The sequence below is a fragment of the Protopterus annectens genome, chromosome 7.part0, assembly GCF_019279795.1.
Source record: "Protopterus annectens isolate FY-2018-M chromosome 7.part0, PAN1.0, whole genome shotgun sequence".
NCBI lineage: Eukaryota > Metazoa > Chordata > Ceratodontiformes > Protopteridae > Protopterus > Protopterus annectens.
This window is the reverse complement of record NC_056739.1, coordinates 901,039,405-901,060,504: the sequence shown is the minus strand read 5'-3', so window position 1 is coordinate 901,060,504 and position 21,100 is coordinate 901,039,405. Positions and strand designations below refer to the sequence as shown.

Sequence of the window (21,100 nt, the reverse complement as noted above, 5' to 3'; positions counted from 1 at the left end):
GATGCTTCTTAGATTAAGATGAAGCATAAGGAGGGAGTCCGCTGGGCTTCTGGCTGCATTGAGGAGGTTAGGGCCTAGGTCACTATTAGGGCCTGGGTTAGGGTGGATATCGCCGTCTTTTGTGATGGATTTTTTCAAATAATCAAGTATTTTTTGGAGTTTAATTAGTAGTTTAAGATGGTCCCTTGTTGAGGATACTTTCGGGCGACGGAGAGTATGGTGAATACTTTTAGGGATCAGGTGAGTAGCAGGGTAGAGAGAGGGAGGGATGAGATTGGTGGGATTATGGGTATGCAGGGAGGTCTGACCCTTGGGGAGGTAGACTCCTGTTAGGGCTTGGGTTTCATAGCTTGTTAAGAGATAAGGTAAAATAAGGAGTAAAAGTACAAGGGGGAGGGTGGTAAATTAATTTCTATCCATGGTGAGGGGTGAGGTTGATGCGTGGATAGAGCTAGGGGAGTTGCCTTGGTCAATTGGTATGTAAACAGCTGGAGGTGGGAGTAGTGTGTGTTAATGGAGAGAGTTTGGTAGGTGGGCGGAGTAGCCTTAGTAATAGGGACAGGCAGAGAAATGGAGGGGAGAAGGAGGGGACAGTTGTGATTGGGTGGTGGTAAGGGGGATGGGCTTGATGACCAAATAAATGTAGAGGTAGTGGGGGCGGGTGGAAATAGGGGGCAGGGAGGGGAGCGGAGCAAGCCCGAGCGTAGCGAGGACTACACCACAAAGATTTCCCTGGGTCTTAAAGGTAACCAGGTTCAACAGCAGCTTACTTAAGTTTTATTTAGAAAGAACCTGTTTTCATTTGGAGTTATTCTGCCTAATTCCAGTAGCAGAACACTAGATAATTAAACAAACAGTTGTATAGTGATAGTTCTTTACCCTGAGTCACTTGTAGGAATCAGAGGTATTTGGAGGAGAGTTGTTTGTGCATTCGCACTAGTGGAGGGTCCTGTGCCATGCGATGTGCGTCTAGCTTGGGGGCTATCTAAGATGGAAATAATGGAAAGAGATAGTGTCTTTAGTGTTAGGTACCTTAGTTTAGTAATAGTCTGTAAGAGACAGTTATTCAATGCAGTAGGTAAGTAAAGTACATAAGCACAATTCAACAGGAATTACTGTTCTTAAGCACAATGTTACAGCTGGTAGGACTATGCAGAACTTAATTACCAGAGCGACGCTAAAATACGCCACAAGGCATGCAATTAGTCAGGAAGAGCGTGCTCTGCGAGTAAAACACACACGCTAAACAGTATTTACAATTATTACAAAATGTGCACCAGAAATGAAGCAAAGTTTGGCTTGCTAGTAGCAAAACGTGTGCTCTGCAAGCTTCCACAAGCAAAAGACACACACTAAGCAGTTTTGCTAGGCTTTCAAGGGTTACATCAGAAAATACAGCAACGTTTGACTTTCTAGTTGCAAAACACTCGCGTTCAACTGAGTACCAATGTGAAAACACAGAATATAAGCACAATCCAATATATTAACAGAATTAAATCACTGATGCAGTAAGGTTTAAATTAGAATGGGCTCGCTCTATGAGCATACACACTGAAGTAATAAAATGAACAGCATAAGCAGAGACTAGCGTTTTCTCCTTTTGAAACAGTAAAACTTGCAAAGATTAAATTAGTGAACCACATACCCTAAAACAGGAAATGGAGCCGTGCAGGTCTGTCCCTGAACTTTTCCCTTGAGCAAAAGTAATGGCGGAAAACCCCAAGGGTATAATATAACCTCGCTGACGTCGGGGACTACACCACAAAGATTTCCCTGGGTCTTAAAGGTAACCAGGTTCAACAGCAGCTTACTTAAGTTTTATTTAGAAAGAACCTGTTTTCATTTGGAGTTATTCTGCCTAATTCCAGTAGCAGAATGCTAGATAATTAAACAAACAGTTGTATAATGATAGTTCTTTACCCTGAGTCACTTGTAGGAATCAGAGGTATTTGGAGGAGAGTTGTTTGTGCATTCGCACTAGTGGAGGGTCCTGTGCCATGCGGTGTGCGTCTAGCTTGGGGGCTATCCTGAGTCACTTGTAGGAATCAGAGGTATTTGGAGGAGAGTTGTTTGTGCATTCGCACTAGTGGAGGGTCCTGTGCCACACGGTGTGCTTCTAGCTTGGGGGCTATCCTGAGTCACTTGTAGGAATCAGAGGTATTTGGAGGAGAGTTGTTTGTGCATTCGCACTAGTGGAGGGTCCTGTGCCACGCGGTGTGCGTCTAGCTTGGGGGCTATCCTGAGTCACTTGTAGGAATCAGGGGTATTTGGAGGAGAGTTGTTTGTGCATTCGCACTAGTGGAGGGTCCTGTGCCACGCGGTGTGCGTCTAGCTTGGGGGCTATCCTAAAACAGGAAATGGAGCCATGCAGGTGGGCAGGTCTGTCCCTGAACTTTTCCCTTGAGCAAAAGTCATGAGACTCCTACAGTGGCTTCTGTTGACTCAGTGGAACCCAAACCGTCAACCGTTGTCTTACCAGATTTGTATTACAGATTGGTGCAAACTGGATCTTTCTTGGTGGATGAAGCCAGACATGGCACTTTGGAGCCAGCCTTTCCATTTCCCTCAGCCCAGAGCCGTTGTGACCATGGAGACTTCTCTGATAGGGTGGGGGACCATTATCAGGGAATGACTCTCCAAGGCACATGGTCCGATTGTAGAGCCCAATCTGCACATAAATGTTCTGGAATTGAGGACAGTGGTTTTAGCATTGCAAGCATTTCAGACTGCCCTTCCTTCAGGAACAGTTGCTGTCCAGTGGGACAACATGTCAGTAGTTTGATACATAAACGGGGGGGGGGACAAAGTCCTATCCCCTATGTTGAGAAGCCATGAGAGTGTGGGAATGGGCGATGGCTTCCAACCGCTTTCTGATAGCAATGCATATCCTGGGGATTTCCAACGTGATCGTAGATAAGTTGAGCAGGTGCATTCTTCTGCTTCACGAGTGGTCTCTCAACCCCAACTTAGCAGCGAAGATCTTCAGCCATTGGGGCCAGCATTGCTGCGATCTATTTGCCTCCCCATCCAACCACGAGTGCAGCAATTACGTCACCCTAATCCACCCCCCCCCTGCAGTGGAGCCCCTGAGGGACGCACTTGTCCATGATTGACCCATGGGACTTCTTTATGCTTATCCTCCTATTCCTCTACTTCTGAAGAAAGCCCTCCAGCTGAAAAGCAAAATGATCCTCATAGCCTCTCTTTGGCCTCGACAGGTGTGGTTCCCCTTTCTCTGGCCTCATCTCCTTTGCAGTCTGTGGATCTTGGCTCCAGATCTGATATCTCACCCTCAAGGGCTGAGCCACCTGAACCTTTTCAGCCTTAAGCTCACAGCTTGACTTCTCCACTTCCAATGATTGCCAGGCATTGTAATCTTTCCTGTCCAGTAGTGATATTATTCTGGCTTTGCATAAACCATCCACCAGAAAACTTTACGCTGACAAATGGAAAAGATTTGTGATTTGGTCTAGACAAAGAGAATTGGATCTCCTTTCTGCTCCAGTCCCTGCGGTACTCTAGTATCTGTCCAAATTTTTTGAGGAGGACACCAGAGCTTCAACAATTGGTGTCCATTTAGCTGCCATTTTGAATTTCAATAATGGTTTGGGGGATTCCTCTTAATTTCTCATCTGAGCAAAATCTTTCTGAAAGGAATCCATCATTCGAGACCCCACTTAAGCAGCCCACTGAACCCTGAAGTCTCACACTTATCTTGCAGTCCTTGACATGGTCTCCCTTCAAGCCTGCAGCCATGTATGACACCAAGTTTCTCTCCTGAAAATACCTTTTTCTGGTGGCTATTACTTTGGCTAGACGCATTTCTGAACTCCAAGCTCTGTGTCAAGTGTCCTTATCTGATTTTTCATAAGGACAGAGTGTCACTTCGAACCAATCCTTCCTTTCTGCCCAAAGTAATTTCAGAGTTCTCCATTAATCAGGCTATTGATTTGCCTGTGTTTTTCCCTAATTTTTTTCCAAAAGGGAGAGTATTGTTTACATTTATTGGATGTTCTCAGACAATTGAGGTTTTATCTAGACAAAACAAGGGCAGTCAGGAAATCTGACCAATTGTTTATTTTTTTCTGGTCCAAAAATGGGAAATTCTGTCTCTAAAGTGACTCTATCCTAATGTCTCAGAGACTGTATAACCTTCATTTGTAAGCTAGAAAGGAAATCTGTCCCTCCAAATATCAGGGCTCACTCTACCAGATCAATGGCAAATTCTGTGGCGTTCCACTCGAGCTTCATTGGACAACATCTGTGCAGCAGCTATGTGGGTTTCCCCCATCACTCATTGCAAACTGGATCTGGTCTCTAGGGGAAGGGCGTCCTTTGGTTTAGTGGTGCTCAGGAATGTTCTTCCTTAGGGCCACCCATGGATATAAGGTAGTTAGGGACTCTGTCCCATCCGTGATGAATGGAATGAAGATTAACAACATCAGATAAAGAAGTTATGTCTTACCATAATGTTCCATCTCTGTTGCTGATCTTCATCCGTTCGTCACGTCCCACCCTCCTTCCCCCTCCTAGAGGCTCCTGGGGAATCTTTGGGTACTTTTCCTAGGCTAAGGTTTTTGCTCGGAGGCAGCCTCTGATTTACTTGCTAGGGCAAACTCGATCTGAGGTAACAGGGAGAAGGGGGTCATGGGTAAATGCTTAGCTAGAGAGTTTTTGGCTGGCGCGAGCTTTGGTGTAAGGCTGACTCTGTTCCGAGGGCTTGGAACTGAACCCATCAGTGATGAATGGATGAAGATCAGCAACACAGATGGAAAGTTCTGGTAAGATATAACTTCTTTATTTCCATTGCTACATCAGTCTACTTGAGGAATAAGCAGCCTACTTTTTTTAGGCAATACTTGGGCCTTCAGTAAGTGATAAAACCTTGACTGTTGTCATACTGCACACTGATGAGCTGAATACTGATCTCCATAAGAAAGCTGATTGTATGTGCAGTTTTTGCAGTGTTTGCAGGTAGCTCTCTGCCTGTATAGAACTGAACTCCCAACCTTTTGAAACATTCCTACAGGCACATTCTAAGTTCATGTTTGACCAGTAGGTACAAAACAGACAAAGTACATTTTCATATTAACTAACCATGGACAGTGAATAGTCAATATACAGTACATTCCTTTAGTTAATACCCCATAAATGCCTTCCTTTTATTAGCATCCTAGACACACGTGCGTGTGCACACACACACACACACACACACACACACACACACACAAAGATCATGAAATCATTTCAAACTTTTAACTGTCCTGTCTCTGAGTATGACTTGACCTAACATTGACATTTCGGAAACATAAGTAGTTGTAAATGCTGGATGTTGTCTTCCATATTGAAGATGTTATGTTACACAATGTTGATGGGTGACAGATGGTTTATTTTCCTACCTTGACTAGTTTTTTCACTTTCCTGCTTTTGTATAGCATTAAATGTGCTGATTATTGAAGCTAGGAACTGAACAGTCCATGTTTCTCATTTTTGTCTGTTTTTAAATTGAGTGTAACTGAAATGTTGCTAATTTGTAATTTTAACTGCTTCACTGCGGATGGTTACCATGCGATTTAAGGTTACTTTTAATGAGCGGTAACTGACCTAAGATGTACAAAGGATTGTGAGAAATAAAATAATAATCTGTAATTTAGTCAAAATATATTATTGAATGAACCAGTTTATGTGAATTTTTGAAGGTTCAGTGGATTATATCAGTGAAAAGAAATGGCCAAATACTGGCATCTTGAATCCCGTTATTACATACGTTTTTGGGGCAGTGCTCTCCTGTGGGTATGCTGTTTTTTCTTTTTTTTTTTTATTATTATTATGAAAGATGTTAATGGAATTTCATTTTTAATGCAGCACTGCTAAAGGTGTGAAATTAATTAATAATTAATTAATTAATTAAAGTGCAGAACTTGACAGTTAAGCTTTTTGCTGAGAGTATGACAACTTTATTAACCGCACCATGTCATGATTTATTAACTGTGATGGGGTCAGGGACTGAGATGCTGTTCAGTTTCGCAGTTCATTTCACCTTTTTATTTCCATTTGTTAACTAGGATAGTCTAACTGGGTGTGAAGCCCCTTTTCAGAGGCGGCCAAGAGATGAACTCTGCATTTCAGATGCATGCAAGTCAGATGCAGCAAAAGTAACAGTAAACATTACAGTACAGAAGAACAAAAAATGTGAGTACAGTTTTAGTTAGACAGTCATTGACATATGCATTAAGAATGGCAAAATGCAGTTAAGATTTTGACCATGAGTAGAATTACTTGTAAAAGCTAGCTGTTTGTATTTTGACCCCTTGTCTCTGACGTTTAATATTGTAGTTCATTCACTGCTAACTTCCGGTAGAGTTGAGACTCATTTAGTCATTTGTTACAGGATTTTTTTCAGAACTGTTACTGGTAAATTTCTGCATGGTGTGGTGCCTTAGTCTGTGGTGGGATGGCCGTATCATGAATTTTGCTCCAGGATTTGTGCTTCAGTACTTTTACAGCTGCTTATATTCCAGTTTTGCTGCTAGTCTTGGATTGTAAAGTTGCATTTCAGTGTCTTTCTATTTAATTGTTACTGTTTTTTTTCTGTGTCTGACCAACCCCCAATGAGATGTTAAACTAAAGTTTCTTAAATCCTGACCATAAAACTAGAGCTGCAGTATTGGTTTTATTAGATTAGATCCCTGTCTAGGAAATTAGCTTCTTGCATCTTGAAATTTTCCCCAATCATCCCACCCTTTTCCTGTTGTGGTTCTAAAGGCTGTGCCTCTGGCTACTGTCCCATATGGTAATCAGACTTCCAAAGTCCCTCCCTGCTCTGTTTCATAGCTATTGTTTGTTGTGTAAGCTATTTTAAGTACTCCATGTATCCATAATACTAAGTGTCCACCCAGCAATTCAGTATTATTCTTGAGTAAGTTTTTTCTATAAAACCACCCTTGGAACTGAAACATGTAACTTAGTGTGGCTAAAACAAAGCCATTGCGCAGAGACAAGCTTAGAGCAGCTAGGTTGCATGTTAGAACTTATGAACTAACACGAACAGACCACAGCTCCAAATCAGGTGCAACAGTTTATTAGGTTTAGCACTTTCTTCTCCTAATAGAAACTTCCTCAGAACAAATACACAGTGTTAAACCCAGCCCTTAAATACCCATGAAGCATGTTGTTTAATTAAATCACATGACAATGCCAAACAAAGTTAAAATACAAATATATGTACTACAAGTATATATAAATACAATAAATAAATACAATCCTATAAAAATACTCAACTGTCATTTAACCTATTATGTGCTTTAGTTTCAAAATACAACCTTTATTTATAGCCTCGTTAATTCCTGGATACTGGATTGCATCCGATCCAAGTTGCCATTTTAATTCACAAATATCCAGGTGCATGTTAAAACAGCACTACTGTCATATCTTGGCATAATCTAACCTAGTCAGGTCAAAACCCAGAGATCACCCAGAGACCTGTATAACCTATAGTAACCCACCCAAGTACAGGTCTAGACAACATGAATATGCAATTTCCAAGTGTCTGTGTTGCCATCTTGGTAGATATGGGCATTCTGAGATGGTGTAGCAATTGTCCCGTGTTTAGACAATGATTTTAATCCATAAAGAAACTGTAATAGTGTGTGAGTGATGCACATAACGCAGTTTCACTGGAGGCAAAAATCTCAGTTTCAAACAAGGTTGTCAAGAACACACACTACATCCAACACACACATAACCAACTTATACTGAAACACTAAAAAGCAATATTTCTAAACCTCAAAGGTGACCTCAGTCTATAAATGGCAGTACCAATCCTCAGCAGTCTCTAAAGAACTTGCCAAAAGCAACACCATACACCACATGCACGCTTAAACCCAGTGGATCCTCGAGCAAAGCCCATAAAGGATGCAAACACATTAACACAGGACTCTCTGTCATAGGAAAGACAGTTGTACTACACACAGGTGCCCCACTCACCAGACTGAACAAGGAGAAGATAATTGTTAGTTGCTTATCAGGAGCCAGGACCCGCCAAGTTATACGCTCACCCAAGTCACTACACCACAGGTACCTGTATGATTCTGTCATAGTCCATATGGGTGTTAATGATCTGGGACATATCTCCCTGGGCTATATGAAGAGAGATTACTGATCTCTGTGAATATATGTCTTAGGCAGGTATGGCTTACATTGAGCAGCATTCTGCCTTCACCAAGAGTGATGCTGCAGCACAAAAAAAAGATGATTGACTTCAGTAGTTGGCTTAATTACCTGTGTCTTTCTTGGTGGTGGTGGTGGTGGTGGTGGTGGTGGTGGGGGTTCAGTATTTATCAGCATGGGAAGACATGGTTAACAAACAGCATTGATTTGCAAAGGATGGACTGCACCTGTCCTCTGTAGATTTTTGAATATTGGGTAAATCTTTATCCATCCCTTAGAGCCTTATTTAGGCAATGCCAAATTGACAAACCTACTGAAATAACAACTAAAGCACAAAGAATCCTAAAGGTGTTACTGCTCAATGCTAGGTGCCCAAACAAGAAACTACACATCCTACAAGCTCACCTCACTTTGAAGAATATAAAAATTTATGCCGTTACCAAGACGTGGTTTAAAATCCACAGAAAGTACTTTAAAAGTGCAAGGCTTCAGTGCCTTCCACACATAAGGACACTGCACAGATGGGACAAAAGGTGGAGTTGTCTCGGTCTACACTAGCAACAAATATAGTTCTAGGTTGGTTAAGTTAGATGATGCAGTGGGGTTTATCCATGTCCGAGTCACCATAGACAAAGTCCCATACCTTGTCCTGGCAAGCTATAGGTCACCCTGCGTGTCCATAGAATACTACAGCTCTTACCTAGACCTACTACAGCTCTTACCTAGACCTACTGAAGACACTCTCCGTTAAACCAAATGCCCTAGACATGGGAGACATTAACTACCTCTCTATAGACTGGGAAACATACAGTGCCTCAAACTCACAGGCACAACAATTCCTGGATCTTAACGCAAGTACCACTGACTAGATAGTGTGTGCACCCACCAGAGGTTCAAACATACTGGACCTGGTACCCACCAATATGGGAGAGCACTGCACAGTCCCCGGTATCACCTCTTCACTGGTGACGTTGGACGCCAAGGCTGCCTCCTTTGAAATAAAAATCAACTCTGTAACCCCAGCAAGTGTAACGGCACTATTCTAAAGCAGTCTACATACTAGTAAGTGATAGTTTGTCAAAATTTAGTGCCCCTCTTAACCCAGAGTTCACAGCAACCTATGCAGGATTGTTGACAGAGACCCTGTACTGTCATGTAATTGGTAGTATAGAGGCTGCTGTACCTACTAGAAGTACAAAACAAACTCTAAAAACAAACCACACTGGTGGACACCTACCTTTTTAATAAGGTATATAACACAAGGGGGGGGGGACTCGGAGCTAAAATCAGGAGCAGGAACTTCCACAATAAGAGCTTCCTAATTAAACAGGAAACTAAGAGAGCTAATTAAGTCCAAGAAAGCAAATGATGAGGTCGAGAGCCTCGTAGGATAAAGACAGCCATAAGGCCTTCTACAGCTATATCCATAACCTCAAAGCCAGCATACAGCAGTGTGCTGAACTGATGGTCAGTCAGTTATACCACCTTCATTGAGCAGAGTGATATAACGAATTTGCTGGCTGTCAGATTCACTTCAAACTTAACCCCCCACTCCCCCCGCCTCCCTCCTTGAAATACCTACAAGCATACCCCCCCCCCATCTGTTACCAGGGAGCAGGTCCTAGCAGTGCTCACTGAAGCCAAAAACACAGCCTCAGTTGTCCTGACAGTGTCCCGGGATACCTGCTAAGTAGCTTGAAGTATGACCTATCAGGACCATTTGAGTCACTTTTCAACTATAGCCTCAAAATGGGCTTTGTACTGCGAGAATAGAGGACTACAGTGGTTATCCCACTTCACAAGAACGGACCTTCAGTTGATCCCAGAAAGTACAGATCCGTTAGTCTGACTAATCTAATATGCAAGGCCATGAAACAAATTATCATGCAAATGATCGACAAAGACGTAGGCAATCTTCAGATACTGGACATGACCCATTTTGGCTTTGTCAAGAGAAGGTTAAGCCTACTAAACCTGACAGACTTCTTGAGAGGGTCACCCAGGCAGTAGATGAGGGGAAATGGTGCGTACCACCTACATGGACCTGGTTAAGGCATTTGCTACAATACCCCACTCTGGTATAGTTGACAGACTCGCCAAAGTTGGCATAAACCCCTACATAACTCACTGGATTGCAGCTGGCTCACTGACAAAACTCAGGAAGGCAGAATTGTTGAGATCACCTCCACTAAGAGACTAGTCACCAGCAGGCTACCTGAGGGCACTAGGCTGTAACTACTGCTATTTTGCATCTACTCTTTGGAGGTTAAAGGCTGATGTCTAGGACATTTGGCTGACCAAGTTTGCAGATGGCTCCCAATTTGGAGGCATCATAGAGTCCCTTATGACACAAATATCTTACAGGAGGGTCTAACACAGACATATGACTGGTGTCAAAGTCGCAGATTAAAACTCAATGCCAAGAAATGTGTTGGTGCCTTTTGGGAAAATGGCCACCCTGGCTACTTAAGCCATTGGTCAGGCACCCTTAAGGGCTGACGCAGCAGTTGGGATCTGGGAGTGTATGCAAACAGTAATCTGGCCTTTGACCAACATAAGGCCAAGTCATTAAGAAAATCATTCTGTGTCGTCTAACTTATAAGTAAGGGTATGGCATCCAGGTCCAAGGAAGTCATATTTCCACATTATTTGGCCCTTATCTGTTTGAAATCATAATACTCAGTGTCCATATTGAAGTCTACTCTTTGCCCTAGACAGTTGCCATATGATCAAAGAGGTAGTTGGGAAGATGGTGTCGCTGTGGTCAGACCATGATTTGTTACAGTCATGGGGAAAGAGTACTCTTCAAGCCGGGCCTGGGCAACTTGAAATCACCTGCTTACAAAAAGTTAGATTTGGGGATAAAAAAAAAAACCCTGAAGAGCTCTTCAAATAAGCACTGGTATTTAAAATGAAGAATAACCAGTTTGTTGCTTGGGCAGTCTTGTAAATTTTATTATAACATCATGACTTCTCAAGGCAAACATTCTTGCATGCTAGATGCGCACTTATTGTAAGCATTACTTGCTGTCTTAAAGATTTGTAAGTTGCATTCTACTTATTGTCTGTCTCTGGGAATCTTAAGGTAACTGTTTTGTTCTGCTGTACTCGTGTTTTGAACACACCATTTATTTATTTATTTATTTATTTATTTATTGATGATTAAATTTTAAACTGATACAGTAGCATTTCTCCAATTTTATTTTTTGCAAGAGTGTATGCTATTGCTCCATAGGAGTCCAGGTTGTGGCTGAAAAGGGTCCTTTGACCATTCATTCTACCCAGTTTTCAAACTGTAGTCCAGTAAACAAATAAATAAAAATAAGAGATTTTGTTAGTCTATGAATAAGTTAAATAAGCAAAATATAAATTTTCAGATTTTGTACTTCAACCTAGCTGTGTAAATTCTGAGGTTCTAACAAGACTGCTGAGGCAGAGCTGCATTTAGCTAGGTGTCGTTTTTCACTGTTTAAACTTTATGGCTTTTTGTACAAAGTTCACTGCTTTCTCTTAAATGTATGATGCAGTGTTACATGGGCTGTGAAAGTTTGGATGCTTCAGTACTTAATTTATTGTGGAGGGGGTGGTGTGTAGGCATAAAATTGGTACAAATCTTTTCTACCTCTTTTATAGTAATAGAATCAGCCTGGTTTTAAAAATTTGCAGCCAAATTGTTTCATCAGAAGCTTTTTATGTGGCCTTCCAAGTTATTAAATTCTGTGCAGAGTTCAAGGTGTTTTCTGCTATTTGTGTGCATTTCATTTTACTGTTACTTTACAGTGAGTGATGTTGAATTAGTAACCGTTAGCAATTGATTATTAGAATTCTTTTGCATTTTCTTTTTAGTGTATTTAACATACAGATTTGGACTTAAGAATGCTTGCAAGTGTCATTTTTTTTTTAATTTGTAGACTGCAGAGTGTAGAGTGCATCAATTTAAAAGAAAGTCAGCCAACATACCAGTAGATTTTTCATACCTCGCATAACTTGGACCTTTTTACCTTGTACAGTCAAGCTTGTTTACCTGTTGGCCTCTGGAAAAAAACCCTTCTTGCCTGTAGAGCTAGAGTACTGTCTTGTTGCACTCTGGGTCTGTATTTATGTATGTACGTACATGTATGTATGTCTACATAGTGTATCTTTTGTGTATGTATGTGTATAAATAAGAACACAAATATGTACCTTTTGTTACTGGTATATATATATATATATATATATATATATATATATATATATATATATATATATATATATGTATATATAATGTGTGTGTACATACACACACACACACACACACATATATATATATATATATATATATATATATATATAATATATATAAGGGTGGTGGTGGTATTACTTGCCTACGCTGTCCTGAGAAGGGAATGCTGAGATTGATAGTATGCATTGAAAGCATTTGTGCTTCTGTGCTACAGGCACCTGTTTGTACTTCAGCTGTAGCAAAGGCTGCCTGCTACTGTTTCATGGCTTACATTCGAGATCACACGTTTTAATTCACCCCTGCACCTGGGAAAAGAAAGGTGGCATTTGCTGAAATCTTTTTCTCAGCTTGTCCAACCATCTGGACTTGGAGTGGAACTTGACCGTGTTTGCTGTAAACATAGGTGAATGCCCTCGTTATTTACTAGTAAATTGCTTATGACATCAACTGGTTTAGAAGAGTAGTACATATTTTTGGAAATTGTACTGTTTATAAACATAAGTATGCATCCCCTGTTGGAAGGGGCTTGACTAAGACATCTATCGTATATGCATACTTGCTACAGGTTAGAATCTATTCTAGGTGGTGCGAAGATCTGTCTCAAATTGAAAATTTCTACTTACTGTGTTTACAGTTTGGTAGTAGACCTGATTGTGGGCAACTTTTTTTGTGACGTTAGTCAGTAGTTTAGGTCCAGCAGATCATTTTTTGTTTAAATCTGGTTTGGATTACCTTTTGTGCTGGACTGGATTTGTGGATAACCGTGTCATTAGAATACAAGATGAATTTATAACTGAAGTAGGTCAAGGAGTAAAAATGGAAGAGTAGTGGGGTAAATGCTGATTCCTGAGGTACACTTGAATAAGTGTAGGCAGTATGTGATAGAGAGGAACCAATATTTTGAGTGAAATCTTGGTTAATTAAGAAGTCTTTGAACTACTGTGCAGCTTCAATGCTAATGCCAGTGTTTAGAGGTGAGCTAGTGATATTAAGCGGTCCACCATGTCAAACACTTGTATAAGGTCAAGGAAAATGGAACTGGTAAGATTTCTTTTATCCATGTTGATGAATATGTCTTTGAGTGTGATGCCCGTGTACTGGCCCAGCAATCACGGAGCCTCAATCCTCACCACTAGCACCAGTGAGGGGCATCCACATTGGGTGGATAACAAGTACACACACAGTAAAGTACAGTTTCCCTTAAGAGCACACAGAGATAACAGTCAGTCTGGGGCTGGTTTCTCGCTTTCTCTCCAGATCCCCAATAAAACTCCCCACTGCCACAGCTATAGGGTACAGATGTCAGCAGAGTAGTCAAGCCAAAACCTCCAGCACCCTCTCTGTCCAACCAGTGCTTCGTGTCCCTGCCCAAGTAGCTGACACACACACTTTGAGATGTGATTTATATACAAACACACAGACACTCCTGGGTAAGGCTGGCTCAGGTTCTCCAGCTATGCCCCTTTTGCCCAGACTATACAGTAGTACCACCTGTCACCAATTACTCTTATCAGTTACTCTAAAGGCCATTACCAAAGGGTGTCCAGTTCTACTGTGCTATGTTATCCAAATAGTAGGTGTGACTGAGACTTGAAGGCTATTTAGGAGTGGCCTATACAGTATCACCAAACACATGCAAGTACTCTAGAGCTTAAATTATCTCTACACAAAACAACCACAGTTGAAAGGTTTAAAATATTTAATAATAAAAACACAAAACAATACTTATTCATTCAACACAATGACATTAGAGAGTTCAGAAATCACAGGAAAATACTTTGACAACATTGTAGGATGTATTCCTGTCTATCTCTAACAGAAATTACTGTTCTAAATTCTACTTACAGAGCAAGCAACTACAGATGAGAAGTGCTAGTAGTGATATCAGTTCTGAAGACTAATACAAAATGCTATTCTTACTTTCTGAGATAGCCCTTAAATTGATAATAAGCATTACTGCCAAGTCATTTCAGATTACATAATTCTTGACACTTCTGCTGAAGTTTCCCAGGCTCACAGAACTAAAAATGTTAATATTTCCTTTTTGATCTGCACCTGCCAGGATGCCACACCAATAAAAAAAAACACTTATATGTGAAACCTAGTAATTATCTATGTCTTAGGACAATAGAAAGAATTTCCTAGCCCAGGCATCCTGTCTCCGAGCGTGAGATCATGCACAGTTGTAAAATTCTTTACTTATCAGCTTTCTTCCAGCAGGGTGCACCGTGGTTACATTTCTGAAGCTCAACACATGACACAGTTTTCTTTACATTTGTGAAACAAGCCTCTGGATCATGTTAATATTTACAGTGACATAGAATTATTTACAAAATTCTATCTAGCTAGGCTGGCAGCCTTCACATAGTCCAGGGTGCATTCAGCTTCTGGACACGAAAGAATGCACTGTGGTTGTTAGAGTATGAATGATTTTTCATAAATGAAGTTAAGTTGGTTGCAAGTTAGTTTTTCAAGTATTTTGCTGAGGATAGAATGTATGGAGATGGGTCAGTGGCTGGTGGAGGAGGGTTTTTGATCATTAGGAACAGTTTTAAAGAAGGCTGATACTCAGATTGTGGCATGGTGTTTTGAGTCTAAGTTTAAAGAATTGTTTACGGGGTGTGACAGTCTCTCTAATGATCAGGAAACGAAGAGCACAAGTTGTCTGGTCCAGAGGGAGAGTCTAGTCAAACAAGTCCTACTAATGAAATAGTTTGCTTACCAGTGATTGTAGTAAAGTTGAACAGGGAAAAGTACTTGGGGGGGGGGGGGTCTGTTTGGAAAGAGAAGGAATGTTGTCTGTGGAGAGGAGGTTGAAGATTTTTTTAATGAACTGAGACGGTGTGAGGATGCCAGCGCAACAGGTAATATGTCCTTGCGAGGAAGGTTCCTCTTGGAGGACCAGAGATGTTATTTACTCCACTCCAGAATTGTCTGGGAGAATGTAAAGGATGTGGGTTGTGTAGATTTGATGTATTTTGCTTTGTGCCTAAAAATTGCTTATTTATTGGTATTCTGTAAGTTTGTTGTGTAGTGCTCCATCTTTGTGGTTGAGGGATCTCTTTTCAAGTGTTCATCTTGGACCTGCGTTAAGGTTTTCAATTCTTTTGGTGAGCCATTCATTGTCTGTATGTTTAAGTCATGCTTGACTGGGTTAAGAAAGTTGAGGTTAATGTCACCAAGGATAATGATGATGTGCTTGTTAGGAGTTGCTGCATCTAGAATGCTGTCCAGAAGAGCTTTGAAATTTTTGATTGTATCAGTGGGTGGAAGTTCCTCACAGTAAGACGCTGTCCGGTTCGATTCTCAGCTAAAGTGTCTTCTGCGTGGAGACCTGCATGAATGGGCGTACCTTCGTTGAAGGTTGTGCGTCAGGCCTGGCAAGTCGGTACGTAAAAATCTACTGCCAGTCATTAGTGGACCGGAGTTCTGCTGTGGCGACCCCTAACCGGGAAAAGCCGAAAGATGCAACAATCAGTGGGTGGAAGTTGAATGTATAGGGGGAGATAACTTGAGTGACTGTTTACTGATTATGAGCCAAAATGGATTCTTACTAGAGTGGTTGGCCTAGGTGACTACAGAATAGTTGGGTTTAAATTTATGTAGGTGCATTGCACCCCACCGCCATCCCTTGTTCCAGGGAGAGACTCAAACTTGTAGTTGTAACCTGGGAAGAATGGTGAAAGTAGATGCGATGATTGTTTAACCACCGTTTTGTAATAGCCAATAGATCACATCCTCCCACACTGCTGATTATAGCTTGTGATGTATACTTTTGGTATTGACAAGACCACAGGTGAGAGAGTGTGTTAGGTGGTTATAGGTGATGTTCTGTATAAATCTGAGGGGTTGTTCTTACTGAGAGGATATAATTGCGGATAGCTTGAGATGAAGTGTTGTAATCTGGACAGTGAAATGGGAGCATGATGGAATGGAAGGTGGAAGGAGGAAATATTTTTGTAGGAAGGATTTACTGAGGGAGTGGGAGTAATTTGAGGGTGCTGGTAATAATGTGGATTGTTGAGGTAATTTTGCTCTCTACTATTTCCTCCACTTATTTGCAGGAGTAATTACTTGGATTTGGCATGTTGCATGTAGTGTTTGTGATGAAGAAAACATGATTAATTTTCAAGTTTGGAAATGAGGTTAGTGGGTGTGTCAGTGTTTTAAATTGTGCAGTACAAGTAGATGTATGTGGCATTTCACTATCTAATTTAATCCCATTCACCATGTACAATATTCTCTTGGGGACTGCATGAAAGAATGGAAGCAGTTTATCATGCAATGGCAGGAACATAGTGCAGTAGTCTCTCTCTTTTAAATTTCTTTTTAACAAGAAACTTCTTTATTAGGCAATCTTATATTTATATAAATGAAAACAAACCATCCTGATACAACTCTAGTTGCAAACATTATACATTACAAGCCACGTTGACACAATTGTAGTTGCAAACATTATATATAACTTACAATCTATCCAGTCATTGTCGGTTAAATGTTGCATAGCTCATTCAAATCCAGCCCTCTTTTAAAACATTGCTCCTCCTCTGCGTGTATTGTTCCCATTTTTCCTATGTAATTTGCTCCAGCCCTTTAAAGATCCCAGTTCTTGTTTTATTTCTGTTACTATATTCACAACTTCAAGTACAGTTGGTTTAGACTTTGATTTCCATTTTGTAGCATTTGTGTTTTTTTTTGATAGCCACATTAATCAGACTCAGCAAGGCCTTAAAGAAATGGAATTGCCTGCACATAGTGTCATAGCTCAAAAAAAAAAAATCCAGTCATTGTCGGTTAAATGTTGCATAGCTCATTCAAATCCAGCCCTCTTTTAAAACATTGCTCCTCCTCTGCGTGTATTGTTCCCATTTTTCCTATGTAATTTGCTCCAGCCCTTTAAAGATCCCAGTTCTTGTTTTATTTCTGTTACTATATTCACAACTTCAAGTACAGTTGGTTTAGACTTTGATTTCCATTTTGTAGCATTTGTGTTTTTTTTTGATAGCCACATTAATCAGACTCAGCAAGGCCTTAAATAAATGGAATTGCCTGCACATAGTGTCATAGCTCAAAAAAAAAAAATCATTTCCTTAGTTAAACAAATTTGCTCGGCCAGTTATCTCTGACAAAGCAGTCTGCAGGACATCATTAAATTCTGCCAACTCTTTTCCCAGTTACCTTGTTCTTCCCCATCACATCTCCAACATTTGCTGTCTAGCTGTGGAAAAATTCCTTTGAGTCTGCTTGGGGTATAAAAATACCTATGTTAAACACTTCCAAGCAAAAATCCTAACTCTTCTGGACTTTGTTGCATAGTTGGGCGACATACATTTATCCCCCATTCTTTCTTTGTGACTTGCTTATCCCGTCTCTCTCTTCCCAGTCCTTTCTGACCGTCTCTGATTGATTCTTATAGTCATCATGCAATATTTTATATGCTCTACTAATTATTCCTTTTTAAAGGCAGCTTCTGTTCTAGATTCTGCTAAAAATTCTACCAGTGCTGGTCTTTTGTTTAGGACCTCCCTGTTTCTTTCTCTTTTCCTGTACACTGATATATCAATCCTTGGTAGGGAAGGCACTCTCTCTCTCTAACCTGCACTTCAAATTAATTCTTAGTGTCTTCCCATTCTGTTACCTTTCCCTCTCTAGTTATTTGCTCCCAGTACCTTGGTCCCTTTGCCAGTGTTCTACAATTAACTCTACTCTCCTCTTGTCTATTGTGTATCATTAATTGCAGTCATCCCTATTGGCAGAATCTTCTTTCTTCATTCCCATTTTGGCTTAGTTCTTACAATACTTTCTTCCACTTTATGAATATAATATTCTGTTTGATTTATTATTTTCCTTAAAGGTATGCATCCAAACTCCTTGCCCCCCCTCCCCCCGTTTCATCATCATCCCTTTCCACTTGAATTATAATTTTCTGCTTGTGCTATGTATAGGAGCCTTAACTGTTGCTCTGAAGTACCCCCTTCAAATTGGGTAATAACAATCCACCTTCTTTTGTTGGAAGAATCAGCTTATCCCCCTTGACTTTTGCCATCTTCCTCTTCCAGATAAACTTCTTCAGCTCTTTATTAGTTGCCATCCGCGACTTCTCTTGTTGATAAAAATATATGCCTGACCTGTGTATAAGACCAAAAACATTTTAACTGCTTGTATCTTACTATCGATCTCCATATAACAGAGCTTCCATTTTCTCAATTTTTGTATTATCTTCTGTTCATAGGTAGGTATTAGGCTATCAGCCCAAGGGCCTAAGTAAGCCTAGCCAAGAAAGTTCCCTGGCTTACGCCAACCCAAGAAAGTTAATTTCCTGTGCCCCTGTCGAGCAGAGCCACAGAAGTGATTCCCCGGGGTGTGCTTCTATTTCCCATCCACTCATCAAGATTTTTCTTGAAGAGTGTTAATGAGGAACTTTGCTTGACAGAGATGGATAGCTTGTTCCAGAGTATGGGAATTCTCTGGGACAGGAATCTATCCCTCCAGCAAGTCCTGTTTATTGTGGTGACAAGGTTTAGGTCCCTAGAGCGTGTAGCTCGGAGGGATTGGGATTTCTTTAGGTGTAGCATGTCTAACAGCTCTGGGTTTGACATAGTTTTATATGTTAGGCAGAGATCACCTCGGAGTAGGGGATGATCTCAAAAAACTCTAGCTTTACTGTGTAGCATATCAGTTTAGGGAATCTGTTTGAGGCCAGTAATCCTCTCTGTGAGGTAATTCTGTGGCCTTTCCAGCTGCTGCAGATGTCTTGTGAGGTACATTCCAAAAGGGGCATTGTACTCTATAATTGGTCTAATCGGTGTCGAGTAGAGGGGAACAATGACCTCTTCTTTTTTTTTTTTTCTGGATGAGAACCCTTTTTTGTGATGAGGTGTGCCATGTAGAAGGATTTCCTGACTACTGTGGCAATGTGTTTATCAAAGGATTGACTACTGTCCACCTGGGTCCCAAGGTCTCTTCACACATTTGATGTTGACTGCCGCCTATGTGGTAGTTCATGGGTACAGAGTTTTTACCAAAGGGGATAACAATTTACTTTTTGGCATTGAGCTTGAGGCTATGGCTGTGGTTCTGACACCAGGCATCTGTGTCAGTGAGGCCCTACTGTAGGATGTCCACATCATTTGGGGACTCGACTATAGCTCCTAGTTTGCAGTCCTCTGCGAACTTAGTTAGCCAGAGGCCTTCTGTGTTACCCTCTACTTCAGAGAAGTAGATACCAAACAGGAGAGGTCCCAAGACTGATCCCTGTGGTACTCCACTTGTCACTGGTTTGAAGTCAGATTTGGAGTCTGCAACTTTTACAGTGTGGGTTCTGTTAAGTCTCTTCCCACATATCCTTAGCTGCCACACCAGAACCATTTTTAATCCATAGTCTTAAGTACTTCATTTTGTCATGTCCCCATAAATACGGATACTGCTGAACATTTCATATGTGGGTACTAGTTTACCGTTATTGCTTTTGTTTTAGCTTCATTGATTTTGTATCCCAAAAAGATTTGAAACTGTCTCAAAATGTTCCCACAACACTATAATGTCCCTTTTTGGTTTTGTCAGATATCAGAGTGCAGTAGTCTTATGGTTTGTCAAAGCAGATTCTTTCAAAGTGGAGAAACTAACTGCTGAAAGCTGCAAATTTTCATTGTGAGAATCTACATTTGTCATTTGGAGATCGTGCAGGTGTCTGTAAAGTATCTTAGTGCTGTTTCTCCATTGTAATGGGTGGCCCTAAAGTTTAGAGCAAAATGTACCTGTGTAGTGAGTTTGGGGGGGGGGAATAAGCCTTCTGGATAGTAAATTTATATTATGTTGACTAGTTTTTGTATGTGTGTTATGCGTAGAACTGGGTGATGGTGCTGGGGAGTGGGTGTTTGCAGATGATTCTGCAAAGAAACTTTCATTTATCTGTAAATTATGCAGCTCTGTGTGGTACATGTAAAGCACACACTGATGAACCAAACATCAGTCAACAGAACTGTAGTGTGTATATTCATTAGGTAGTGTGTATATTCATTAGGTCATTTGAAGGCTATTCCATGTTTTAATGCATGGTCACTGAAAGTGCTGTTCCCCCAGAAATGTTATGCCAGTCATTTTGACTCTCCAGTCTTGTTTTATCACTTTGTATTTACAAGTTTGTGTCTGTATCTAAGCAGTGAAGAGCTGGTTGTAATTGTGTCTTTGGAGTGTTGGTCAGTCAAAAAGTGCAAAGTGAACTATTGAGCGTAGCCATATCAGCAAACAGTGCACTGTAAAGGGCTCTTCATTAGAAATACTAAGTCAGGTATGTCATCCCTGTATTTTTGAAAAATTGAAGTTTGATTTGAAGAAGAAATGGCAACCAAGTCTAAGATCACTTTATATTGGAGTAGAATGAATTGGAGTAGAAGGAATAGCAGTCATGTTGCAGCGTTGGACATGGTAAACAATCTCCTAGATCCTAGTTCTTTTAATCTTACTGTTTTTTTTTCAGTTCTTAAGATTGTTACGGTCTTTAGAGTTCAGCAGGTACTCACAATGTTGTATAGTTGTGTATGGATTTACAGCATGTTTATAAATGTCTCCATTTGAATTAGAGGCAGCCATGAAACATCAGGAGAATATTCTAAAAATAGCATTCACCTTTGAAGTGGATTTTGCAAGCACGAGGTTGGGCATTAATGTGGCTTAATGGCTAAGATCTCTTCTCAAAACTCAAGACGT

The 21,100-nt window shown here is 40.7% G+C and overlaps 1 protein-coding gene across 1 annotated transcript in view; it reads left to right on the top strand.

Moving 5' to 3' along the window:
- Positions 1-21,100, top strand: part of RAD54L2 (RAD54 like 2) — a 2,252,401-nt gene that overhangs the window by 12,411 nt on the left and 2,218,890 nt on the right. Inside the window, exon 2 of the mRNA XM_044077481.1 lies at positions 6,066-6,192. The gene's annotated coding sequence lies outside the window, so the exon portion shown is untranslated. The remainder of the gene's footprint in view (positions 1-6,065; positions 6,193-21,100) is intronic.